The 21043-nt window shown below is 38.8% G+C and overlaps 1 protein-coding gene across 4 annotated transcripts in view; it reads right to left on the minus strand.

Moving 5' to 3' along the window:
- Window positions 1–21043, minus strand: part of TULP4 (TUB like protein 4) — a 238543-nt gene that overhangs the window by 177583 nt on the left and 39917 nt on the right. Inside the window, exon 2 of one of the 4 annotated variants that reach the window (XM_068550911.1) lies at window positions 16569–16588. The exons of 2 other annotated variants lie outside the window; for them this stretch is intronic. The gene's annotated coding sequence lies outside the window, so the exon portion shown is untranslated. Of the gene's footprint in view, window positions 1–16490; window positions 16589–21043 lie in introns of all 4 variants that reach the window. One more of the 4 variants, XM_068550910.1, reaches the window with a different exon arrangement.

Below are 21043 nucleotides of genomic sequence, written 5' to 3' on the forward strand. Positions count from 1 at the left end.
CCCCACTCTTGGAGGGCACACACAAAGTAGTGTGCGCATCGGGACCCAGGGGAAGGAGCAGTGACCCCAGGGGAGACTGAACCAGACCTACCTGCTGGTGTTGGGGGGTCTCCTGCAGAGGCGGGGGGTGGCTCTGTTTCACCGTGGGGACAAGGACACTGGCATCAGAGGTTCTGGGAAGTGCTCCTTGGCGGGAGCCCTCCCAGAGTCTGCCATTAACCCCATCAAAGAGCCCAGGTAGGCTCCAGTGTTGGGTTGCCTCAGGCAAAACAACCAACAGGGAGGGAACCCAGCCCCACCCATCAACAGTCAAGTGGATTAAAGTTTTACTGAGCTCTGACCACCACAGCAACAGTCAGCTCTACCCACCACCAGAGCCTCCCATCAAGCCTCTTAGATAGCCTCAACCACCAGAGGGCAGACAGCAGAAGCAAGAAAAACTACAATCCTGCAGCCTGTGGAACAAAAGCCACATTTACAGAAAGACAGACAAGATGAAAAGGCAGAGGGCTATGTACCAGATGAAGGAACAAGAAAAAACCCCAGAAAAACAACTAAATGAAGTGGAGATAGGCAACCTTCCAGAAAAAGAATTCAGAATAATGATAGTGAAGATGATCCAGGACCTCGGAAAAAGAATGGAGACAAAGATCGAGAAGATGCAAGAAATGATTAACAAAGACCTAGAAGAATTAAAGAACAAACAAACAGAGATGACCAATACAATAACTGAAATGAAAACTACACTAGAAGGAATCCATAGCAGAATAACTGAGGCAGAAGAACGGATAAGTGACCTGGAAGACAGAATGGTGGAATTCACTGCTGCGGAACAGACTAAAGAAAAAAGAATGAAAAGAAATGAAGACAGCCTAAGAGACCTCTGGGACAACATTAAATGCAAAAACATTCACATTATAGGGGTCCCAGAAGGAGAAGAGAGAGAGAAAGGACCAGAGGAAATATTTGAAGAGATTATAGTCAAAAACTTCCCTAACGTGGGAAAGGAAATAGCCACCCAAGTCCAGGAAGCGCAGAGAGTCCCATACAGGGTAAACCCAAGGAGAAAAACGCCGAGACACATAGTAATCAAAATGGCAAAAATTAAAGACAAAGAAAAATTATTGAAAGCAGCAAGGGAAAAACGACAAATAACATACAAGGGAACTCCCATAAGGATAACAGCTGATTTCTCAGCAGAAACTCTACAAGCCAGAAGGGAGTGGCATGATATACTTAAAGTGATGAAAGGGAAGAACCTACAACCAAGATTACTCTACCCGGCAACGATCTCATTTAGATTCGATGGAGAAATCAAAAGCTTTACAGACAAGCAAAAGCTAAGAGAATTCAGCACCACCAAACCAGCTCTACAACGAATGCTAAAGGAACTTCTCTAAGTGGGAAACACAAGAGAAGAAAAGGACCTACAAAAACAAACCCAAAACAATTAAGAAAATGGACATAGGAACATACATATCAATAATTACCTTAAACGTGAATGGATTAAATGCTCCAAACAAAAGGCACAGGCTTGCTGAATGGATACAAAAACAAGACCCATATATATGCTGTCTACAAGAGACCCACTTTAGACCTAGGGACACATACAGACTGAAAGTGAGAGGATGGAAAAAGATATTCCATGCAAATGGAAATCAAAAGAAAGCTGGAGTAGCTATACTCATATCAGATAAAATGGACTTTAAAATAAAGAATGTTGCAAGAGACAAAGAAGGACACTACATAATGATCAAGGGATCAATCCAAGAAGAAGATATAACAATTATAAATATATATGCACCCAACATAGGAGCACCTCAATACATAAGGCAACTGCTAACAGCCATAAAAGAGGAAATTGACAGTAACACAATAATAGTGGGGGACTTTAACACCTCACTTACACCAATGGACAGATCATCCAGACAGAAAATTAATAAGGAAACAGAAGCTTTAAATGACACTATAGACCAGATAGATTTAATTGATATTTATAGGACATTCCATCCAAAAACAGCAGATTACACGTTCTTCTCAAGTGCGCACGGAACATTCTCCAGGATAGATCACAACTTGGGTCACAAATCAAGCCTCAGTAAATTTAAGAAAATTGAAATCATATCAAGCATCTTTTCTGACCACAACGCTATGAGGTTAGAAATCAATTACAGGGAAAAAAACGTAAAAAAGACAAACACATGGAGGCTAAACAATACGTTACTAAATAACCAAGAGATCACTGAAGAAATCAAAGAGGAAATAAAAAAATACCTAGAGACAAATGACAATGAAAACACGACGACCCAAAACCTACGGGATGCAGCAAAAGCAGTTCTAAGAGGGAAGTTTATAGCTATACAAGCCTACCTAAAGAAACAAGAAAAATCTCAAGTAAAGAATCTAACCTTACACCTAAAGAAACTACAGAAAGAAGAACAAACAAAACCCAAAGTTAGCAGAAGGAAAGAAATCATAAAGATCAGAGTGGAAATAACTGAAATAGAAACAAAGAAAACAATAGCAAAGATCAATAAAACTAAAAGCTGGTTCTTTGAGAAGATAAACAAAATTGATAAGCCATTAGCCAGACTCATCAAGAAAAAGAGGGAGAGGACTCAAATCAATAAAATCAGAAATGAAAAAGGAGAAGTTACAACAGACTGCAGAAATACAAAGCATCCTAAGAGACTACTACAAGCAACTTTATGCCAATAAAATGGACAACCTGGACGAAATGGACAAATTCTTAGAAAGGTATAACCTTCCAAGACTGAACCAGGAAGAAACAGAAAATATGAACAGACCAATCACAAGTAATGAAATTGAAACTGTGATTAAAAATCTTCCAACAAACAAAAAGTCCAGGACCAGATGGCTTCACAGGTGAATTCCATCAAACATTTAGAGAAGAGCTAACACCTATCCTTCTCAAACTCTTCCAGAAGATTGCAGAGGAAGGAACACTCCCAAACTCATTCTATGAGGCTACCATCACCCTGATACCAAAACCAGACAAAGACACTACAAAAAAAGGAAATTACAGACCAATATCACTGATGAATATAGATGCAAAAATTCTCAACAAAATACTAGCAAACAGAATCCAACAAACACATTAAAAGGATCATACACCACGATCAAGTGGGATTTATCCCAGGGATGCAAGGATTCTTCAATATATGCAAATCAATCAATGTGATACACCATAATAACAAACTGAAGAAGAAAAACCATATGATCATCTCAATAGATGCAGAAAAAGCTTTTGACAAAATTCAACACCCATTTATGATAAAAACTCTCCAGAAAGTAGGCATAGAGGGAACCTACCTCAACATAATAAAGGCCATATATGACAAACCCACAGCAAACATCATTCTCAATGGTGAAAAACTGAAAGCATTTCCTCTAAGATCAGGAACGAGACAAGGATGTCCACTCTCACCACTATTATTCAACATAGTTCTGGAAGTCCTAGCCACGGCAATCAGAGAAGAAAAAGAAATAAAAGGAATACAAATTGGAAAAGAAGAAGTAAAACTGTCACTGTTTGCGGATGACATGATATTATACATAGAGAATCCTAAAACTGCCACCAGAAAACTGCTAGAGCTAATTAATGAATATGGTAAAGTTGCAGGATACAAAATTAATGCACAGAAATCTCTTGCATTCCTATACACTAATGATGAAAAATCTGAAAGAGAAATTATGGAAACACTCCCATTTACCATTGCAACAAAAAGAATAAAATACCTAGGAATAAACCTACCTAGGGAGACAAAAGACCTGTATGCAGAAAACTATAAGACACTGATGAAAGAAATTAAAGATGATACCAACAGATGGAGAGGTATACCATGTTCTTGGATTGGAAGAATCAACATTGTGAAAATGACTATACTACCCAAAGCAATCTACAGATTCAATGCAATCCCTATCAAATTACCAATGGCATTTTTTACGGAACTAGAACAAATCATCTTAAAATTTGTATGGAGACACAAAAGACCCCGAATAGCCAAAGCAGTCTTGAGGGAAAAAAACGGAGCTGGAGGAATCAGACTCCCTGACTTCAGACTATACTACAAAGCTACAGTAATCAAGACAATATGGTACTGGCACAAAAACAGAAACATAGATCAATGGAACAAGATAGAAAGCCCAGAGATAAACCCACGCACCTATGGTCAACTAATCTATGACAAAGGAGGCAAAGATATACAATGGAGAAAAGACAGTCTCTTCAATAAGTGGTGCTGGGAAAACTGGACAGCTACATGTAAAAGAATGAAATTAGAATACTCCCTAACAGTATACACAAAAATAAACTCAAAATGGATTAGAGACCTAAATGTAAGACCAGACACTGTAAAATTCTTAGAGGAAAACATAGGAAGAACACTCTTTGACATAAATCACAGCAAGATCTTTTTTGATCTACCTCCTAGAGTAATGGAAATAAAAACAAAAATAAACAAATGGGACCTAATGAAACTTAAAAGCTTTTGCACAGCAAAGGAAACCATAAACAAGACGAAAAGACAACCCTCAGAATGGGAGAAAATATTTGCAAACGAAGCAACGGACAAAGGATTAATCTCCAAAATATATAAACAGCTCATGCAGCTCAATATTAAAGAAACAAACACCCCAATCCAAAAATGGGCAGAAGACCTAAATAGACATTTCTCCAAAGAAGACATACAGACGGCCACGAAGCACATGAAAAGATGCTCAACATCACTAATTATTAGAGAAATGCAAATCAAAACTACAATGAGGTATCACCTTACACCAGTTAGAATGGGCATCATCAGAAAATCTACAAACAACAAATGCTGGAGAGCGTGTGGAGAAAAGGGAACCCTCTTGCACTGTTGGTGGGAATGTAAATTGATACAGCCACTATGGAGAACAATATGGAGGTTCCTTAAAAAACTAAAAATAGAATTACCATATGACCCAGCAATCCCACTACTGGGCATATACCCAGAGAAAACCGTAATTCAAAAAGACACATGCACCCGAATGTTCATTGCAGCACTATTTACAATAGCCAGGTCATGGAAGCAACCTAAATGCCCATCAACAGACGAATGGATAAAGAAATTGTGGTACATATATACAATGGAATATTACTCAGCCATAAAAAGGAACGAAATTGAGTCATTTGCTGAGACGTGGATGGACCTAGAGACTGTCATACAGAGTGAAGTAAGTCAGAAAGAGAAAAATAAATATCATATATTAATGCATGTATGTGGAACCTAGAAAAATGGTACAGATGAGCTGGTTTGCAGGGGAGAAGTTGAGACACAGATGTAGAGAACAGACATATGGACACCAAGTGGGGAAAACTGCGGTGGGGTGGGGATGGTGGTGTGCTGAATTGGGCGATTGGGATTGACATGTATACACTGATGTGTATAAAATTGATGACTAATAAGAACCTGCAGTATAAACAAACAAACAAACAACTAATACTAAACTTTCATTGAGTTATTTGTATGGAAATATGTTAATATAAACGTTTCAGACATTACATGAAATTTCTAAAAATCTTATATGTTCTGGTATAATGTTATAAGTCATAATCCTAGTTATTACTTTAAAATGTATATCTCAGAAATAACTAATTTTCTTGTCAACTGCATTATTATGAAGTTTCATCAAATCTTTAACCGTGGTCATTTTTAAGCCTTTTGTCATTTACAGACAGTTCTGGGTGTACTCTGATGCTTTTGTAAATATGTTCCTATAAAAGGGTTTCATCTTCATGAAATTCATGGAAAAGACTCTGACAAGTACAGGTTTGTGGTAACTGACTGTACTGCTGAACTGAATGAATAAGCATTTTCAGAACTCTAATGAAAAACTGATGAACTCATAAAAGTGCTAACAAAAGATCAAGATGAAAAAAAAAATTAATTACATGGGACTGAGTGAACTGATGAGGATGAGTATAATTTTTATGACTTTCTGTTTGAATTTAAAAAAAGAAAAAAATCCCACAAGGACTCAGAGGCAAAGAATATACAAATCAATTTTCACTGCAAAGTAAAGGAGCTGTTACAGTGGAGGATTACTGGACTGAATGTCAATATTATGACATAGTATGAGTGTGTTTCATGTTTGGTAATTGCAATCATTGATGCTTTTGTTGTGGTCATCCATGTACAATGCTTGGTGTCAGTCTATTTATCTCTTGTAAAAATAAAATACAGTGTGTGTGTGGGGGGGGGGCGGGGGGAAAAAAGAATAAAACAGTATAAGTTAAAAAAAAAAAAAAGATGCAATCTTACTACAATTGTGTGAGTGTCACATCACTTTCCTGTTGACTGTAAATCTTAGAGATGCTTCCCACAGAAAGTTGTCTTATTCCGAACAGCACTAGCGCCTTTAGATGCTCGCAGTACACAGAAGCACGGCCCAGACTCACATGGCAAGGGTCTTCTCTGCTCATAGTACAGCTATTTTTCAGTGTAATCCACCATACCAACTAAACCACAAACACCCGAACTCCAATTTTTATCTCACCTGCACTACCCACCACTAGTGCATTTAATGAAGTGTTCAACACTGCATTAAGTATGGTTCAGAGTCCCAAACAGTCATCTAAGAAAAAGGGAAACTAAATGCTGACTGAATGAGGTTCTCTTCACAAACCGCCAGGTGGTCACCAACACCAACCATTCAGATCCGGGCCTTCTGAAAGCCTGAGGCTGCCAGGCACTGCAGTCCATGCGAGTGAAAGAATTCAGGGAGAGGGCTGAGGTCCACTGCTGTGTTCAGAGAACAGCAAAGAGACACATTCTCAGGGAATGTTACTATTTACTTTCTGTGCCTGATTTCTACAGCCAGTTCTAAGAACATGAACATCTAATTATCTGTACAGAGACAGGAGGGCATGGAGGTTGCAAGACAAACAGACTGATTACAAGTCTGAAAGAGTGGGAGCTAGATACTTCTGAGAATGAATCCACACGGGAAACTTAGATGTTAAAATACTGTGGTGAGCTTCCAGGTGTCCGCTCCTCTGGTGAGACGGGGCCAGGCCGGGAGACGCTCTCCTCAGCTCCTTGCCTCGGTGGGCAAGTCAGCCTCTAGGGCCGGCAGAAATCCTCGTTTGAGGGTCCCACCGAGTTCCCCAGTCAGAGTGCTGCATCTGAGCGGAGCGGCTGCTTGGGACTACTGCTCGGGCGCTGCAGAAAGCCTTCTTGGAATCTGACATGTTGTCACTTTGGGACCGTTGGCCAGCTGCTCCTGACTTGACCACATGAAGGCTCAGACTGTCCCAGTCTCTGAACTGAAGAGAACCAACACAATTAGCATATCTCTCACCACCGTGAATGCGACATATTTCAATGAAGAGTATCAGGAGGACATCTACAGATCCCAGACTGGCATGTGCATGTTCTGAGGAATGGTGGAATAGCCCAACGTATCTGGGTGACATTTGGAGACAGCTGAGACAGAGCTACAACAGGGCAGTGGCTGACACCCAACTCATAACCCATCTTCTCCAGCCATGTGGCTGAGAGGGTCTTGGTGCTCCGGCCGGCTGCCAGGCCTGAGCCTGAGGTGGGAGAGCCGAATTTAGGACTTTGGTCCACCAGCGACCTCCCGGCCCCATGTAATATCAATCAGCAAAAGCACTCCCAGAGATCTCCGTCTCAACGCTAACACCCAGCTCCACTCAACGACCAGAAAGCTCCAGTGCTGGACACCCCATGCCAAAAAACTAGCAAGACAGGAACACAACCCCACCCATTAGCAGACAGGATGCCTAAAATCATACTAAGTTCACAGACACCCCAAAACACACCACCGGACACAGTCCCGCCAGGAAGCCTACACAACCCACTGAACCAACCTTATCCACTGGGGGCAGACACCAAAAGCAACGGGAACTATGAACCTGCAGCCTGCGAAAAGGAGACCCCAAACACAGTAAGTTAAGCAAAATGAGAAGACAGACAAATACACAGCAGATGAAGGAGCAAGGTAAAAACCCACCAGACCAAACAAATGAAGAGGAAATAGGCAGTCTACCTGAAAAAGAATTCAAAGTAATGATAGTAAAGATGATCCAAAATCTTGGAAACAGAATGGAGAAAATACAAGAAACGTTTAACAAGGACCCAGAAGAACTAAAGAGCAAACAAACAATGATGAACAACACCATAAATGGAATTAAAAATTCTCTAGAAGGAATCAATAGCAGAATAACTGAGGCAGAAGAACGGATAAGTGACCTGGAAGATAAAATAGTGGAAATAACTAATGCAGAGCAGAATAAAGAAAAAAGAATGAAAAGAATTGAGGACAGTCTCAGAGATCTCTGAGACAACATTAAATGCACCAACATTCAAATTATAGGGGTCCCAGAAGAAGAAGAGGAAAAGAAAGGGACTGAGAAAATATGTGAAGAGATTATAGTTGAAAACTTCCCTAATATGGGAAAGGAAATAGTCAATCAAGTCCAGCAAGCACAGAGAGTCCCATACAGGATAAATCCAAGGAGAAACACGCCAAGACACATATTAATCAAACTATCAAAAATTAAATACAAAAAAATATATTAAAAGCAGCAAGGGAAAAGCAACAAATAACCTACAAGGGAATCCCCATAAGGTTAACAGCTGATCTTTCAGCAGAAACTCTGCAAGCCAGAAGGGAGTGGCAGGACATATTTAAAGTGATGAAAGGGGAAAACCTACAACCAAGATTACTCTACCCAGCAAGGATCTCATTCAGATTTGACGGAGAAATTAAAACCTTTACAGAGAAGCAAAAGCTAAGAGAATTCAGCACCACCAAACCAGCTCTACAACAAATGCTAAAGGAACTTCTCTAGGCAGGAAATACAAGAGAAGGAAAAGACCTACAACAACAAACCCAAAACAATTAAGAAAATGGTCATAGGAACATACATATCAATAATTGCACCTTAAATGTAAATGGATTAAATGCTCCAACCAAAAGACATAGACTGGCTGAATGGATACAAAAACAAGACCCATATATATGCTGTCTACAAGAAACCCACTTCAGACCTAAGGACACATACAGACTGAAAGTTAGGGGATGCAAAAAGATATTCCATGCAAATGGAAATCAAAAGAAAGCTGGAGTAGCAATTCTCACACCAGACAAAATAGACTTTAAAATAAAGACTATTACAAGAGACAAAGAAGGACACTACATAATGATCAAGGGATCAATCCAAGAAGAAGATATAACAATTGCAAATATTTATGCACCCAACGTAGGAGCACCTCAATACATAAGGCAAATGTTAACAGACATAAAAGGGGAAATTGACAGTAACACAATCATACTAGGGGACTTTAATATCCCACTTTCACCAATGGACAGAATATCCAAAATGAAAATAAATAAGGAAACACAAGCTTTAAATGACACATTAAACAAGATGGACTTAACTGATATTTATAGGACACTCCATCCAAAAACAACAGAATACACTTTCTTCTCAAGTGCTCATGGAACATTCTCCAGGATAGATCATATCTTGGGTCACAAATCAAGCCCTGGTAAATTTAAGAAAATTGAAATCGTATCAAGTATCTTTTCTGACCACAACACTGTAAGACTAGATATCCATTACAGGAAAAAAACTGTAAAAAATACAAACATATGGAGGCTAAACAATACACTAATAAATAACCAAGATATCACTGAAAAAATCAAAGAGGAAATCAAAAAATACCTAGAAACAAATGACAATGAAAACACAATGACCCAAAACCTATGGGATGCAGCAAAAACAGTTCTAAGAGGGAAGTTTATAGCAATACAATCCTACCTCAAGAAACAAGAAAAATCTCAAATAAACAACCTAACCTTACACCTAAAGCAATCAGAGAGAGAGGAACAAAAAAACCCCCCAAGTCAGCAAAAGGAAAGAAATCATAAAGATCAGATCAGAAATAAATGAAAAAGAAATGAAGGAAACGACAGCAAAGATCAATAAAACTAAAAGCTGGTTATTTGAGCAGATAAGCAAAATTGATAAACTATTAGCCAGGCTCATGAAGAAAAAACGGGAGAAGACTCAAATCAATAGAATTAGAAATGAAAAAGGAGAAGTAACAACTGACACTGCAGAAACACAAAGGATCATGAGAGACTCCTACAAGCAACTATATGCCAATAAAATGGACAACCTGGAAGAAATGGACAAATCCTTAGAAAAGCACAACCTTCCGAGACTGAACCAGGAAGAAATAGAAAATATGAACGGACCAATCACAAGCACTGAAATTGAAACTGTGATTAAAAATCTTCCAACAAACAAAAGCCCAGGACCAGATGGCTTCACAGGCAAATTCTATCAAACATTTAGAGAAGAGCTAACACCTATCCTTCTCAAACTCCTCCAAAATATAGCTGAGGGAGGAACAATCCCAAACTCATTCTACGAGGCCACAATCACCCTGATACCAAAACCAGACAAAGATGTCACAAAAAAAGAAAACTACAGGCCAATATCACTGATGAACACAGATGCAAAAATCCTCAACAAATACTAGTAAACAGAATCCAACAGCACATTAAAAGGATCATACACCTTGACCAAGTGGGGTTTATCCCAGGAATGCAAGGATTCTTCAGTATACACAAATCAATCAATGTGATAAACCATATTCACAAACTGAAGAAGAAAGACCATATGATCATCTCAATAAATGCAGAAAAAGCTTTCAACAAAATTCAACACCCATTTATGATAAAAACCCTCCAGAAAGTAAGCATAGAGGGAACTTACCTCAACATAATAAAGGCCATATATGACAAACCCACAGCCAACATCGTTCTCAATGGTGAAAAACTGAAACCATTTCCACTAAGATCAGGAACAAGACAAGGTTGCCCACTCTCACCACTATTATTCAACATAGTTTTGGAAGTTTTAGCCACAGCAATCAGAGAAGAAAAAGAAATCAAAGGAATCCAAATCGGAAAAGAAGAAGTGAAAGTGTCACTGTTTGCAGATGACATGACACTATCCGTAGAGAATCCTACTAGAGCTAATCAATGAATTTGGTAAAGTAGCAGGATACAAAATCAGTGCACAGAAATCTCTTGCATTCTTATACACTAATGATGAAAAATCTGAAAGAGAAATTTAGGAAACACTCCCATTTACCACTGCAACAAAAAAAATAAAATACCTAGGAATAAACCTACCTAAGGAGACAAAACACCTGTATGCAGAAATCTATAAGACACTGATGAAAGAAATTAAGGATGATACAAACAGATAGAGAGATATACCATGTTCTTGGATTGGAAGAATCAACATTGTGAAAATGACTATACTACCCAAAGCAATCTACAGATTCAATGCAATCCCTATCAAACTACCAACTGCATTTCTCACAGAACTAGAACAGAAAATTTCACAATTTGTATGGAAACACAAAAGACCCCGAATAGCCAAAGCAATCTTGAGAAAGAAAAACGGAGCTGGAGGAATCAAGCTCCCAGACTTCAGACTATACTACAAAGCTACAGTAATCACAAAGACAGAACGGTACTGGCACAAAAACAGAAATATAGATCAATGGAACAGGATAGAAAGCCCAGATAAACCCCCACACATATGGTCACCTTATCTTTGATAAAGGAGGCAAGAATACACAATGGAGAAAAGACAGTCTGTTCAATAAGTGGTGCTGGGAAAATTGGACAGCTACAAGTAAAAGAATGAAATTAGAACACTTCCTAACACCATACACAAAAATAAACTCAAAATGGATTAAAGACCTAAGTATAAGGCCAGACACTATAAAACTCTTAGAGGAAAACATAGGCAGAACACTCTATGACATAAATCACAGCAAGATCCTTTTTGACCCACCGCCTAGAGAAAGGGAAATAAAAACAAAAATAAACAAATGGGACCTAATAAAACTTAAAAGCTTTTGCACAGCAAAGGAAACCATAAACAAGACAAAAAGACAACCCTCAGAATGGGAGAAAATATTTGCAAATGAAGCAACTGACAAAGGATTAATCTCCAAAATAAAGAAGCAGCTCATGCAGCTCAATATCAAAAAAACAAACAACCCAATCCAAAAATGGGCAGAAGACCTAAATAGACATTTCTCCAAAGAAGATATACAGATTGCCAACAAACACATGAAAGAATGCTCAACATCAGTAATCATTAGAGAAATGCAAATCAAAACTACAGTGAGGTACTACCTCACACCAGTCAAAATGGCCATCATCAAAAAGTCTACAAATAATAAATGCTGTAGACAGTGTGGAGAAAAGGGAACCCTCTTGCACTGTTGGTGGGAATGTAAATGGATACAGCCACTGTGGAGAAGAGTATGGAGGTTCCTTAAAAAAACTAAAAACAGAACTACCATACGACCCAGCAATCCCACTACTGGGCATATACCCTGAGAAAACCATAATTCAAAAAGAGTCATGTACCACAATGTTCAGTGCAGCACTATTTACAATAGCCAGGACATGGAAGCAACCTAAGTGCCCATCGACAGATGAATGGATAAAGAAGATGTGGCACATATACACAATGGAATATTACTCAGCCATAAAAAGAAATGAAATTGAGTTATTTGTAGTGAGGTGGATGGACCTAGAGTCTGTCACACAGAATGAAGTAAGTCAGAAAGAGAAAAACAAATACCATATGCTAACACATATATATGGACTCTAAAAAAAAGAAAAAATGGTTGTGAAGAATCTAGGGGCAGGACAGGAATAAAGACGCAGATGTGGAGAGTGGACTTGAGGACACAGGGAGCGGGAGGGGTGGGCTGGGACAAGGTGAGAGAGTGGCATGGACATATATACACTACCAAATGTAGAATGGATGGCTGGTGGGAAGAAACCGCATAGCACAGGGAGATCAGCTCGGGGCTTTGTGTCCACCTAGAGGGGTGGGATGGGGAGGGTGGGAGGGAGGGAGACGCAAGAGGGAGGGGAGGATATGGGGATATGTGTATATGTATGGCTGATTCACTTTGTTATACAGCAGAAGCTAACTCAGCATTGTAGAGCAATTATATGCCAATAAAGATATTGAAAAAAAAAATAAAAACAAAACAAAAACTACTGTGGTGCTATACACGGGACTCACTGGTTTCAAAAGTCATGTGCCTTAACTAGAAAAGGAGAGCATCTCATTTATCAAAGTGACAAGGACTGAAAGAAATGATCATTCCTAGTGTCATGTAGTGTGTAGAGAAATGAGAGACCAATGTGGTGATATAATTCAAAAGACTTATAATGTTACAAACCGTTTGATTCAGCAATTCTACTTCTGGAAATTTATCATAAGGAAATAATCTTGGATTCTGCAAAGATTTAGCTATAAGGGTTTCCACCACAGCATTTTTATAAAGGAAAAATCTGAAATAACCTTTATGTTCAAACGGGATACAGGTTCAGTAAATGTTGGTACACACATAACGCAGAAAAAATATGCAACCACCAGCAATTATATTGTAGGCTACTAGGGAGTGACATGGTAACATGTTCTCAATACCATAAGGAAAAAGTGAAATTACAGGTTAAGCTCCCAGGATGCTCTGAAGGGCCTGCCCACTACTATATAACTAGATCTTGAGTAAATTACAACAAACGTAGTTTGTGCTGGAGTTGCAGGAAAGTATGAGAAATCTCCTGAGGAAGGCACAGACACACACACACACACAAACACAAAAAACAAAAGAGAAAGCTGGAGTTATCCAGCAAATGCAGACATAAGATACATATTTGTCTAGAATTGCTGGACAAATGCTGATATAAGCAGTGGAATCAGAATTGGGTGCCGAACTGTCCCAGTTTCCTCAGAACTGTGTTAGTTTTAGCACTGAAGGTCCCACATCCCAGGAAACTCCTCAGTCCTGGGCAAACCAGACAGCGGGTCACGCTATCAGGTATCCAAACTCTGGTCCAACCTCAAAGTGGAGAGACTGAACCTGAATGACACATTCAGCAGGGCCCACAGAGGAAACTAAAGTTGCCCCAAACTCCCAGCATAATGGTGCTGGGGTGGAGTAAATGCACACCTTGTCTTCAGGAAAACAATCCCAACTGGGACCCAGGGAAACCTGAACTGCAAATGATGAACTGTCGGAGGCTCAGAGTGAGCAAGTCTGAAAGATAAAAGCCTCAGGGGGACCCACTTTGGTGAGTTTTACCTCCAGGAGCTCAGCAGGTCCTCACAGTAAATATCGGAGAAAACCCCCCTCACTTCTGGCAGGGGAAAAGGAATCATTTCGAAATACAGGAGAACATTCCACTCTTCTTAACAGGGTCTGCCCTCAAGAAAAACAATTTAACCAGGGCCTAACCAATCAGGATTTCATAAGATCAGAAGTGACCTGGGAGCAGAGACACACCCAACTCCAGCCCACTCTGGCCAACCTGCCCCAACTAAGAGGGGGCGGGGAAACTGAGAAAAATACAGGAGGACGGCCCAGAGGCAAAGGCCCACCACAAGACTGAGACCCAGAGTTCTGGGGATGTCACGGACAGCATGGGGATTATGGTTAACGACACTCTATTATATATCTGACATTTGCTAAAAGGGTAAATCTTAAATGTCACCACAAAAAAGAAATGCTAATTATGAGAGATGATGGAGGTGTTAAGTAACCCTACTACGGTAATCATTTTGCAATATGTAAATGTATCAAGTCATTGCTGTACACCTTAAACTTACACAATGTTATATGTCAATTATGGTTCAATAATGTTGGAAGAAAAAATAAAGAAACTCAGGGAAAAAAGGGTGAGAAGGGGCACAGGGAACCTTCTGGAAGTGATGGAACTGCTCCATCCGTTGATATGGTAGTGGTTACACAACTGTTAACACTTCTCAAAATGCACAGAACTGTACACTACAAGGGGTGAATTTACTGTATGCAAATTACATATTAATTTTGAAAAAGAGTGGCTGGCACAGAATAAGTGCTACACAGTGTTAGTGATTATTATTAATGTTGCTATTGTTATGTACCAGGCTCTAAGCTGGGTGCTAAAAAGACAACAGTGAGCAAATAGAGATGTGGTCCTACCTTCAAGGAGCCTACAGTTCAGTGATGAAGATCAGATATTAATCAAATGATTATGGCTATGACAGAAGCTACAAAGGACAGGTGCATGGTGTTCTGAAAGCTGCAACCTGAAGGAAGAGTAGATGTGAAATCCACGATGTCAGGGACAGTGGAGGCAAGGGGAGGATTCCAAGCAAATGGGAGAGCACGTGCTCAGACCATGGCTAAGACCAAGAGAATACAGTGCTCTGGAGAAACTCAAAAGAGTGCTAGTATGAGAACTCTTCACACACAAAACCACAGTGAGGTATCACCTCACACTCATTAGGATGGTTAGTATAAAAAAACACATTGACAAGGATGTGGAGAAATTGGAACCCTTATGTACGGCTGACAGGACTGCAAAATGGTATAGCTGCTATGGAATATGGAGTCTCCTCAAAAAAAAACAAAACAAAACAAACAAACCATATGATCTAGCAATTCCACTTCTGGATATACACCCAAAAGAACTGAAAGCAGGATCTTGAAGAGATGTTTGCACACCAATGTTCACAGCAACATTATTTACAACTGCCAAGAGGTGGAAGCAAAGCAAGTGCCCATCATCAGATGAATAAATAAACAAAATGTGGTACATACATACAAAAGCACATTATTTGGCCTTAAAAAGGAAAGAAATTCTGACACACACTACAACGTGGATGAACACTGAGAACATTACACTAAGTGAAATAAGCCAGTCACAAAAAGACAAAGACTGTGTACTCCATTTATCTGACGTATCTAGAAGTAGTCAAATCCATAGAAACAGAGAACAGTCATTGCCAGGAGTTATGGGGCGGGAGGAATGGGGAGTCATTGTTTAACAGGTACAGAGTTTTGGTCTTACAAGATGAAGTTCTGGAGATTGGTCGTAAAACAGTGTGAATATATTTAACATTATGGAATTGTACACTTAGAAGTGGTTAAGATGGTACGTTTCATGTTATACATTTTTCACAATTAAAAAAAAAAACCTATGTTCACACACACACACACACACACAGCTGAGACGTAATCACAGGACTATAGAACGCTTCCCCCAACCCCACACCTTACCACCACATTACTACAGGCCCACTTACAGCAGTTCCTTTTAACCAGTACATCATGTCCAGCTATAAAGAAAAACTTACAAGACATACTAAAAAGGCAGAAAACACAGTTTAAAGAGACAGAGCAAGCATCATATCAAGACTGAGAAATGGCAGAGATGTTGGAATTATCAGACCAGGAATTTGAAAGGGCTATGATTAATATGCTAAGGGCTCTAATGGATAAAGCAGACAGAGTGAAAGAACATACAGCAACGGAAGCAGAGAGATGGAAGTTCTAAGAAAGAACCAAAAAGAAATACTAGAGATCAAAAACACTAACAAAAATGAAGAATGCCTTTGACGGACTTCTTAGTAGACTGGACGTGGCTGAAGTAAGAATCTCCGGCCTTGAGGATACCTCAGCAGAAACCTCCAAAACTGAAAAGCAAACAGAAAAAAATATTGGAAAAAAACAAAATATCCAAGAACTAAGGGACAACTACCAAACCGTAACATACATGTAATAGGAATAGTAGAAAGAGAAGAAAGACAGAAAGGAACAGAAGAACTGTTTGAAACATTAATGACTGATTTTCCCCCAAATTACTGTCAGACAACAAAACACACATGCAGGAAGCTCAGAGAACACCAAGCACGATAAATTCCAAAAAAAAAAACATACACAGGCATCATTTTCAAACTACAGACTATCAAATATAAAGAAAAAAAAAAAGTCCTGAAAGAAGCCAGATGGAAAAAACACCTTAAATATAGAGGAGGAAAGAAAAAAATTACATCTAACTTCTCATCAGAAACCACGCAAACAAGAAGAGAATGGAATGAAATGTTTAAAGTGTTGAGGAAAAAACCACCAACCTAGAATTCTGTACCCTGTATAATTACCCCTCAAAAATGAAAGACAAATAAAGACTTTCTCAAACAAAAGCTGAGGACATTTGCCAACAGTAAACATACCTTAAAAGTAATGTTAAAAAAAAGTTCCTTAGAGAGAAGGAAAATGATACAGGTCAGAAACCCAGATTTACAAAAGGAAGAGCATCAAAGAAGGAATAGTGAAAGTAAAATAAAAACTTATTTTTCTTATTCTTGATCTAACAGAAACAGTTTATTCAAATATTATAATAATACCAATGATGTATTCAATTATATATGTGTGTGCTACCTGTATGCTTATGTATGCTTATTTATAAGTGAAAAGAATGACAGCAATGATATAAGGGATAGGAGGGAAGAATTAGCATTATTTTGTTATTATAAGGTACTTACACTACCTGCGAAGCAGTATGTTACTTTAAAGCGGACTTGAATTAGTTGTAAATGTACATGGCAAACTCTAGGGCAACCACTGAAAATAGTGAGAAAAGAAGTATGCAAAGAGGGGACAGAAAATGGAATCACATAAAATGCATGATTAAAACCACAGAAAGGGGCTTCCCTGGTGGCGCGGTGGTTAAGAATCTGCCTGCCAACGCAAGGGACAAGGGTTCGACCCCTGGCCCAGGAAGATCCCACATGCCGCGGAGCAACTAAGCCCATGCGCCACCAACTACTGAGCCTGAGCTCTAGAGCCCACAAGCCACAACTACTGAGCCCACGTGCCACAACTACTGAAGCCCATGCGCCTAGAGCCTGTGCTCCACAACAGGAGAAGCCACGACAATGAGAAGCCCGTGCACCGCAACGAAGAGTAGCCCCCGCTCACCACAACTAGAGAAAGCCCGCGCACAGCAACGAGGACCCAACACAGCCAAAAATAAATAAATAAATAAATAAAACCACAGAAAGCAGAAAAGGAGTGAAAGACCAAAAAAAAAAAAAAAAAAAAAAAAACCAGGATCAAAGAACAAGGGCAACAAATAGAAAACAGTAATAAACATGGTAAATATTAACCCAACTATACCAATAATCAGGGTGACTATCAGTGGTCTAAAAGCACCAAATAAAAGACGGGGATTGTCAGAGTGGATCACACAAGACCCAACTATATGCTGTCTACAAGAAACCCACTTTAAATATAAAGACACATATAGATTAAAAGCTGCATCTACTGAGAAAGATATACCAAGCTAACACAAATACAAAAGAAAGTGGGAGAACCTATATTAATTTCAGACACAGCAGACTTCAGAATAAGGAACATTATCAGGGATAATGGCATTACATAATGATAAAGGAGTCAATTCCCCAAGAAGACATAATACTCCTTAATGCATATGTACCTAACAAGAGAGCATCAAATTACGTGAGGCAAAAAGTGACGGCACTGCAAGGAAAAAGAGATGAGTCCACTATCATAGTTGGAGTCTTCAACACCCCTCTATCAGAAATGGACAGATCCAACAGGCAGAAAATCCGTAACGATATAGTTAAACTCACCAGATTAGGAAGGAAGAAATAAAATAATTAGTTAAATGTTTAAAGGAATAAAAAAGCAAGCAATAAGACACTATCTAAATTGACCAGAGAGAGCCAAAAGGAAAGCCTAATCACTAAAACAGAATGCAATATATGAGACATCAGCCAAAAAAGCAATTAATGAACTGGACCTAACAGCTCAAGAAATCTCCCATGAAAGCTTCTGTAGTACAGAGGAACAAGGAGATATAAATATAAAGGAAAGATTAAGAGAAATGGAGGACAGATTTAAGTGGAATTCCAAAAGGATAGTACAAAGAAAATGGAAAATATCTGAAGACATAATGACAGAATTTGCCAGAACTGATGAAAGATTCACAGATACAAGAAGCACTACACACACACACACACACACACACACACACACACACACATATGTATACACACACACACACACACCAAGGCAGATAAATAAAAAAGAAATCCACACCTGAGTACATTTTAGCAAAACACAGAGCCAAATAGACAGGGACTTACAGAGCAATGACAGACTGAGAGCAGACATCTCAACAGCAACAATGGCAGAGATCAATGAACTAAGATCTTCAAAGCACTGACAGAAGATACAGAATTCTATTCTGGATATGTAACAGAATTATATACCCAGAAAAACTGTCTTTCAAGAATTAAGAGTTAAATAACAAAGATAATTAAAAAGGGCAAAAGCTAAATTTTAAAACCAGCTGAACTCACAAAATAACTTCTAAAGAATATTCTTCAGGTAGGAGAATGACTCAGAAGGAAAGTCTAAGATAGAAGAAGAAACTATGAAAAAAAGAAATTGTTAAACACGTAGGTAAAATTAAACACTGTCTTTTCAAAAAAGAACAATAATAGCAGACACTCACACAGCACCTGCTAACCACCAGATACAGTTCTAAATGCTCCACAGGTACTGCATTTCTGCTTCAAAACCCCTGGCCTCAGGAGAAAAGTCCTTTTACTGTCCATACTTTACAGATGAGGAAACTGAGGCACAGGGAAGTTAAGCACTTTGCCCAACTTTACTCATCTGGTAGGTGGCAGAGCTGGGGTTTAAATAGGCTGTAGGTTTCTAGCCCCTGTGAATAACCACTGACCTGTGTCTATTTGAAGGGGGAAATAGAAAACTAAAAAAAGAAAAAAAAAGACAATTTGGTGAAAAGAAGAATGATCAGAGCTATACCCTAAGGCCCTTATAATGTTCAGAAAGTTAAAACACTAGTTAACTTTACACTTGATTAGCTTAGGTAAGCATGGTGAATTGTAAAGGGCAATCTCTGAAAGACCAGAAATAAAGTATACAACATCCCAGTCACAAGACAGAAAAAATGGAGGAGGTGGGAGTGGATTCAAATCAGTCCTGGGAAAAGAGGAAAAAGAAACAAAAGGCAGAATAAATGAAAACAAGAGATAGAAGTTACATGCAATATATTAGTCATCACAACACATCAATGATTAAAAGACCTAGTCTTGCCAGTTCAAAGAGTATCAGATTACACCAAAGGGGAAAAAACCCAGAAAAACAGTTAAATGCTTTCACAAGAGACATACCCAAAACCTAAGATCAAGTTAAGAATGAAAATAAAAGAATTTTAAAGTGAGAGAGTGGGATGGACATATATACACTACCAAATGTAAAATAGCTAGCTAGTGGGAAGCAGCCGCAGAGCACAGGGAGATCAGCTCGGTGCTTTGTGACCACCAAGAGGGGTGGGATAAGGAGGGCGGGAGGGAGGGAGATGCAAGAGGGAAGAGATATGGGGACATATGTATATGTATAACTGATTCACTTTGTTATAAAGCAGAAACTAACACACCATTGTAAAGCAATTATACTCCAATAAAGATGTTAAAAAATAATAATAATCATTTTAAAAAAAGAAAATAAAAGGATTTTAAAAAGAAGATATGCTATGTATACAGAAATGAAAAGAAAGCTAGGGTTACTCTATTAATATCAAACAAAATACATTTTAAGGCAAAAGTAGTTAACATGGAGCAAAGAGAGCTAGCCACAGAGTGATCAACAGTCCTATTCACCGGGTGCACATCACAGCTCTCACCTGATAAAACTCAAAATGAAATAAGCTTGAAATACACAAAGCAAAAAGTGATGGGGAGAAATCAGTTATCCACCATCAAAATACAAGAGTTCAATCAGCTCCCTCAATTACTTATAAATCAAGCTGGGGAAAAAAAAAGTAAACATTCAGAAGATGTTAACGTCACAATTAACAAACTTGGTTTTAATGAACGAATACAGAATCTTGTATCCTATTCAGAGAATGCATATTCTTCTCAAGCACAAAAGAACATTAAAAAAAATTACCGTGTAAAGTTGAGTCTCAACATATTTTAAAGAATAAGTGTCAAAGAAATATGACTACAAAGCTAATAAGTTAAAAGCAATTACACAGGGCTTCCCTGGTGGCACAGTGGTTAAAAATCCACCTGCCAATGCAGGGGACACAGGTT

This window comes from Eschrichtius robustus, chromosome 9 (genome assembly GCF_028021215.1).
Source record: "Eschrichtius robustus isolate mEscRob2 chromosome 9, mEscRob2.pri, whole genome shotgun sequence".
Lineage (NCBI taxonomy): Eukaryota > Metazoa > Chordata > Mammalia > Artiodactyla > Eschrichtiidae > Eschrichtius > Eschrichtius robustus.